An 8,150-nucleotide genomic window follows, 5' to 3' on the forward strand; every position below is an offset into this window, starting at 1 on the left:
GGTGTAAAGTGCTGTGATTATGAAATACTTACACTTGCAGAGCATTCACTTCCTGCTTTGAAAAGGCAAAATGACTTCAGCTTGGCAATGCAATGCACACTGGGATTGCCTTGTCATAAGCAGAGCATTGCTTGGAAATCTCATCTGTAATCTCATGAGACCTCGGGGAAAGGCATTTTCCTCCCCTCAGATGATGAACATGGTCACACGTTCTTGTCACATGTCTAGTCACATGTGCCAGAATTCCAGGAGTAATAGGAGAGCTGGTAATCTGCCACTATATATACATGGCCACTGTCAGAAGACCAGGGAAGAAAAGAGAAATAAGGAATGCAAAGAATACAAATCCTGCAATTATCTAGAAGTATGTGATTGTAGATAGTCATTACTAAACATTTCTAAAGATGTGTTTGTTGTTATTTTAAAGATATGGGTAAAGGTTCACTTTAATGCATATGCATTGTAGCCACATTCTTAACCTGCTACTATTTTCTACTACTATTCCTTAGTGCACAAGCTGCTCTAGTTGTACCCTCTATATACATACACACACATAAACCATCTTTCTCAACAAAATAGTAAACTATTTGTAACCGTTACTGCAATCTGTATACAGAGCTACAATAAAATACGTTTGTAATATAAGATGCCCTTTCTATGCTAAAGATCATTTTTTGTCTTAGTCTATTTTTTTATACATAGGATGCATGCATTTCAATAGTTTTGGTTTTATTCGTATTTTAATATGCTAACAAAGTCACTGCAACTTATTCTACGTAGTTCATTGCAAGCACTGTGTACAGCAGTGTTATGGAAATTCACTTGGTTCAACGCACAAATCCATGTCGCATTAAGCTGCGCCAAACGCAAAGAATTTCCCCCGTTGTACTACGCTCCTTTATGCAAGGACTGGAAGTATTTCCCTTCCATAGAGTCATGTAGAGTCAGGAGACAGATGTTGCTTGTTCGTTAATCCCATGCTAAGAGACCTGAACGCAGGTGTGTTTATTGTTTATACCTGCCCAACAGGAAGTGATGTCAGACAGGAAGGGGTGTCTCAAACAGCGAGACAGGAAGTGATGTCAGACAGGAAGTGAACAGGAGTCAGCTAACAAATCACATGTAGTAACATCAATGACCACCGGAGTGACTTTATCCAGCGTTGCTCAGTGAGCAATGCCACATAACGTTACTAGGATTCTCATGCGCGCTCATTCACAGGGATAACGTTATATCATCTCAAGCGTGTTGATCAGGCACCCCAGAGAGAACAAACGCACGTTCCTTTCATATACTGCGTTCAAGACAAATGTATCCACGCAAGCTAATAAATCCATGCATTGCACGGGGGGCCCCAGCCGGCGTCCATACACTCGCCAAGACAACACTGCTCCGCTGCGCATAAGAAATCTCCTCCAATGGATTAATCCCCCAGTGTCTATTTAAACCAAGACACTGAGAGACTAATGACAAAACATTACAATACACTAAAAACACATCCTAATAAAATTTCCACAACAGCAGGTATTGATTGCCTATTTTCATGTTCTGAAAGTCAGACAATGCGAAAATGTGAAAACCGTCTCATATGGAGATGTAAGAGGCATTTAGATAACTTTAGTTCATACAACTACTGAATGATTACATAATATAAAATAAATATGACCAAAGTCCATGCAAGTATTTCATAAGTAACACATAAGTAACATGGCAACTGTACAATTCATTCCTGGAAAGTAATCCTTAAAGAGAATGCATAGTGGTTTCCTTTTGTTTCTTTTTTGGCCAGGACTGTAAAAAAAAAAAAAAAAAATTGTAAAAGTGATTTTCTTTTTTTAACCATTTGAGTCTCAGATGCTGGTTTAGCTGTTATTTGTTCCAGTGCCCTTCGCCTGACAGTTCAGTGGCAGCATATGTTGGGTAGACTCTGTCTCCTCTACCCCACACAGGAAAAAACCCTAGCTGGCAAAGTCAGGGCTGTCCACCTATGTACCTTCTCCTTGGTGAGGTCCCACTGTCCAGACATATAGGTCTGATTAGGATGCATGCATTTCTATAGTTTTGGTTTTATGATCCATGATCTTCAGGGTTTTGCCACTGTGCTTTCAAAAAATATGTCTGTGTGTGTGGTCTTTACCTTTGTAAGAATCAGGGGAAAACCAGTGCAAGGTGGTTCAGCTTCTCCCACTCTGAGTAGTACATCCATGGTAATGGGCGGATAGGACCGTTGTCCTGTGTTGCTGTACCAGCCGCTCGCATAGCTGCTTAGCAGGCCATCTATATCAATGGCAGAGCTGCTCAAAATTAACTTTATACATTCCATCAGCATGGGTCTGCCATACCGCATTGTTCATGTGCAGCAGCCATTTATCTTGTTCCAGGCCCATACTGCCCAGGTGCGATAGCCAAGTTTGTGTCTAATGATTTTGTACATGCTTCCTGTGCCACTGTTTAAATGGCCTTGTTTGCCCAGGAGCTACCAACTCAGACTGTCCCTCTCTTGTATGTGTGGGTTACAGAGCTCCCATTTGCCTCTGCCCCCCTCATACAGTGACTTTGGGATGGGGGCCACAGTGACTATGGGCTACTCTACTTATATCTGGTATGCATACTTCCAGATTCTGTGTATAAAGCTGAGAAGCATGGACCACTCACCTCCCTCTAGAGACCAGCCAAGAAGGTAGGGCATTGTACAGTTTGCTGTTAGTATCATGCTTGCTCTGGCATATGTGTTTTGACTTATCTACTGTTTTTTTCAGCTTTGTTAGATCAGAGCATCATTCACCCTTCAGGGATATCAAGGACCATTCTAAATTCTTCAGCAGACATCAGCATACATCGGCACTATTTCTCTAGATCTCCTTCCTCTTATAGACATTTTTGCCCCAGCTTCAAGGATGTTGGGCTTGTCCCAAACAGGTCATTACCAGGGAAGATCTTGTGTGAAGAGTGTAATCTGAAGGTTTTGAAAAATAAGGACTTGACAGGTTGTCAAACTAATTTAAAAAGTCGTCAGGAATCGTTTAAAGATTTTTGCCGAATTAAGTACTTTAGCTTTTACTTCCTATTTGGATTTGGCTCCTGCTTCTCCTTCTAGTACTCTTCCCCATAGAAAGCCTTAGGGGTAAGACTGACAAGAACAACTCCACAAGTGCAAAATGTTATAGAGCTCATCCGGCAGTGACTTGATAAACACCTAAGCCTAAGATCTCTCAAGGTCTAGATCTCAGCGGTATCAGTTCAAAACAATATCAAATGGGAATCTAAAGATGTTATTGTTTAGCATCAAGGAAGCCCACATTTTGTGGGATCTTCTGCTGCAGCAGGAATGTTTCATTGGAATGAATTGATATCCTAGTTATGCATTACTTAGTGATCTCAGTAGAGTGGGGTCAGGTAAGTATAAAACTTGGAGGTGGGGTCTAGGGACAGGGACTTGCACCATGTAATGAAATGATGTCTAAAAGTACCAGGAACTCTTTATATTGGACATGACCTGTTATATTCAAAGGGGCTAGTTTGTTTTTTTGTCCTGGGAAGTAACATGATAATTACTGTATTCGTATATACTGTACGTTAAAGAAGAACTATGGGGAGAGTGAAATGTAGTCATCCCCATAGTCAGAGTCGACTTGTGACACTGCAGCTGTCTGCTCTATAGATCGAGAAATGAGCGACCACAAACTGCTGATCGCTTAGTTCACGAACTTCTCCCTGCAGAGAGCAGAGACTGACCCTCAGGGATTCCCCCTCCCCTCTCCATTCCTCCAGCGCTAACTGGAGGGACAGACAGGGGAGGGGCCAGGCACAGCTGGTTCTGGCTCTAGAGATGCAGAGCCAGCTGTCAATCAGGTAGCGGGGTGGATCCTCACAATATGGTCAGGATCTTTCCCGGCTGCAGTGCGGCACTGCACTGTCAGCATATAGCAATATGCTGAGGTTTGGGTCACAGGGATACATTAGTAAATGTCCTCCTGTGACCCAAAAGAGAATTAACGCCAAAAGAGGTAAAAAAGAGGTAAAAAAAAGCGGTAAAAAAAGTTGTGCGACCGTCGCGCGATTCCAAAGGCTACTTGGCAGTATCCAAATGGAAAACGCCCTACAAAACGGACCAATACGCAGCAAAAACGCTCCGGGACCTTTTCATGCGTGGGCTGTTTTGTAATGCGTTTGGGACGGGCAGAAATACGGACAGGTGGGAACGATACCATTGACTACAATGCTATTTATTTTTTTGACCGTTTTGTAGAGCGTTCATCGAGCGTAGGACGCGCTACAAAACGATCAGTTGTGAATGGGGCCTAAGTTATTCAGGTCATTTGCTCTTGCAACACTTTCTAAAACTAGAAACCCATACCTTTGATTACAAAACATGTTTCTATCAGACAAGAAACTTGTTAGGCTTGTTTAATAAATAACCTATTAGTATAATTACACATTGACATAACAACTATATTAAAGTACTATGTAAACAGTCACCAATCCATTCTTCCTTCTTCGCAAAATGATCTTGCAGGTGTCCATAGCTGACAAAATGGAATTAATTAATGTTGGCATCTGTAACTACAGAACATAAATATTCTGGTGGGTTCCACTGGAAATACATATTCAAGTCTGCATGGAAAGCAATAGGATGAGGCTGCTAAGAACCATAGAAATTTAAAAATGGTTAACTGCTCATTTTCATTCATCAACCCCGTCTGGCTACTAGACCAGTCCTGCAGCCTCTTCTTCTCCAAGCTCTGACAGTCTAAGCCCCGCTGACATCATCACCTCTAATGCAGTCCATTTGCTTGCATTAGACATGAGGATGCCGAGGGACATACCACAACTATTGTGGAGGGGGGGGAAGTGAGCACTCATCGCCGCAGGACCGAGGATCAGGCCATTATATTTTCTTTATTCCGGCCCCTAGATAAAAATGAACAGTTAACCCTTGCAGTGTGGGGGTAGCTCCACTGCAAGAGTTAACTTCTAACATAGCTGGAGTTCATTAACTATGTTTGGTGCTCTCAGATGAACGGTGAAGAACCCTCATGTTGAAAATGATTGCAGGTAGAATAGCATTGTGTTCTTCAACCTAAAAAAACTATACCTTCATTTATAAAAGTCCAACATTTAGTGAGTGGTATACCTCCTGGGGGGGTCACCTCACTGCAAGTACTGTACCTGCAGATGTCTGTATATTTATAACTAGCGCTCTCTACTTGTATAATAACTTGCCCACCCCTTCCGCAATGTGTTGACCACAAGCCCCTGGTAAGCAACAGACTGTTCGATGCTCACGGTCCTGTTGACAGATTACCCTGTATGTTCTTCTGATAATAGAGTCCTCCACCAGCAATATCTGTCTCCTCTTTCCATCCTTCCTGCAGAAGTCACTCCCACGGCGGATAGGGGAAGAGTCTTGCTCCAGCCATGCCACCCCTGAACGTATATTCCCAACATCATGCAACCGGGCATATTTATTGGGGTGTATCAATTCAGGACTGCCCTCTCTTGCACTCTTCCCTCTACCCAGTCTTCTAACGGTAACCCAGCTACCCACCTCGGGATCTTGCATCTCCCTATCCCCCTCCACCTCTATACCACCCTCCACCAGAACCTGATGAGTCAGATCCAGACTCTTTTCCATGTTGTTTATGCTCCAAAGTGTTTCCAGTCGAACAACTAGCTCACATCTAGCGCAACAGTATTTGCCCTTGAACACATGTTCAAGAAACGCATACATTGAGCACGATGTACAGAATGCTAAGTGAGGCTGACCAGAGAACTTATGATATCAGCACAACACAATCACTAACAAGGGGTGTGTACTGGAAGGACTAGAACCCTAAACTTCAGAAGGGCCAACTTTGAGAAGCTGCGCAAAGACTGCCAGAAAACTGGAGTGTTTGATCCCATGAAGTGAAACCTCAGTGGTGCTACAGCAGCTTTCAGTGTATTAAAAGCTGCTACAGGGTGGGGAAAGCTGACAAACTGCATAGGGAAAGATTGGGGTAATTTAGGAAACTGTTATCTTAATTCTAATTGCTACCTTTTTGGGTAATCAACCTTTACTGCTTTTGTTATTATTGTGGGCTTCTATGCATTTCATTTGTGGTTCATTTGAGGGCAGATGTCACTTTTAGCTGCTGTACTGTCTAGTGCAAACGTTTTTTGCTGCAACACTTACCTTTAAAATAAAATGGGCTTTTGCTTCAGGGGCATTATTTTGGGGTTTTCATTTAGTTTGTGGGTATATTTTTTTTATGTTGATAGGATATTTTATTAGTTCATCAAGCGACATAGGATCAGTAGAAATCAGGAACATGGGGTTAGACTGCCCCCTTTAGGAGTAATTGGCCGTTGGCTAGTCAAGTATAACCCCTCCCACGCCCATGAAGCTGCAGTTTTTGGTTAGTGTCCTTGGAGGATAGATGTTTTTTCTCTTTAGAGACAAATTGTACCCATTTTTTCAAAAATAGTTACTTTTATCAACACAATTTTTTCTTCAATCAAGAGTCTTCATTAAACTGCTGAGCTGGGACTTATTACACATCTATCAGGATCAGCTGATTCTCAGCGCTGCCTTGGAGGCCATACTTACACTCTGCTGTACCATGGATTAGTGTGACCTTGTGGCACTCCCCATAGACCCAGTGTACTGGTTTGATATTCACACGTTAGCCAGAGTTCAGGTCACAAGAAGACACCCACTTCATCCCAGAAAAAAATATTCCAAAAATAAAAGTACATCAAAAAATTATCCCCCCAAAAAAAACATAAATAAAGCAAGACGCGCACATTCTTACATCATGTTTGCAGTATCATTTTTGTTATATCTAAACAGAAAGCCATCCATGAATCATATCTTAAATACATATTTCCATGACCAAATATCTTATCTCGGTTGTATCCTTGAAATTCTCACAAGATAATCTGCTTTCTGAAGAGTGGATATTAGTTTAGGTGCCGTACAATAATATTTCTTATTTTGAACATGCAGCAATGCGTACGACTAAAGATGCCTCCCCTGGGGACCATTAGGGATATTGTATGGAGGCTCCGATTACATACACCCAAAAACATTTGATTTTTATGGGACAAGCAAACAGATCCTTTCAAACAAAATATAAAATAGTACAATTTATTAGGATATGTATAAAAACAGATTTAGACATCATACAAAATTCCCTATCCATTTCTAAACGTTTTGCCTCTACTGAAGGCCTACCAATGTATCATCCTTTTCTTGTAGTGCATTACCCAACATATATAATTGTTCGTATGTCAAGGTAAATAATAACATGATGGTGGGCCAGAATTTCCCTCAATGCGATTTGTGGAAATACTATCCACTTCTTCAGGAGGACCAAACAGAAGCATATATGACAAGAATTTTTTTTCCAACTTTTAATAAAGCACATAGAGTTACTCATTTCTCACATCCCAGAAATGAGAGTGTGTGTGTGTGTGTGTACACGTACATCGATACAGACTGGGTTTAGAGTTACTAGATACACTGATATTCTCAATGTATCAAGTTACAAAAATAAAAGCCCCACACAGTTAATACAGCGGGGGGGCAACAAACACTTTCATAGAGCATGGTCGTTTCTGCTTTCTCAGGGTACATATTATTCCCCAGATCTCTAACAGACACATCAATAAATAAATATTTATTTTAATCATGTGAAAACAAATCTAGAATAAATAAAAAAAAAAAAAAGGAAAGAAGCATGAAAAAAAACAACTTATAGCGATACACTTTTCTAAGTTACTTTATACAGGTACAAAAATTCTCTCTACCCTGCCAGTGAAAACCACTTAAGCTCTAGAGCTGGTGTCATGGATGGGCATTAGGATGCAATTCCTCCTCAAAATGAATTGTGTACCACCCCTATATTTAGTATTCCCTATCATTTCTTCCATAGTAAGGGTGCCCACCTATTAGTTACCATGTCACTACTTATAGTTCAGTGCCTTTGAGACAAAATTCCGTAAAAATAAAAAAGCAAACTATCTATAATAAATGGCAATTATGCACATATCACCTTTGTCTGCCAAATTTTGCAGTTTGAGGGCTTGTTCACACTGAAAGCGGTGCTTTCCAGAGCGGTAGCTGCTGTAGCTGTAACGAAACTTCCACCGCTTTGTGGGGCGGGAGG

This window comes from Nanorana parkeri, unplaced genomic scaffold (assembly GCF_000935625.1).
Source record: "Nanorana parkeri isolate BGI_ZX_2015 unplaced genomic scaffold, ASM93562v1 scaffold1444, whole genome shotgun sequence".
NCBI classification, from domain to species: domain Eukaryota; kingdom Metazoa; phylum Chordata; class Amphibia; order Anura; family Dicroglossidae; genus Nanorana; species Nanorana parkeri.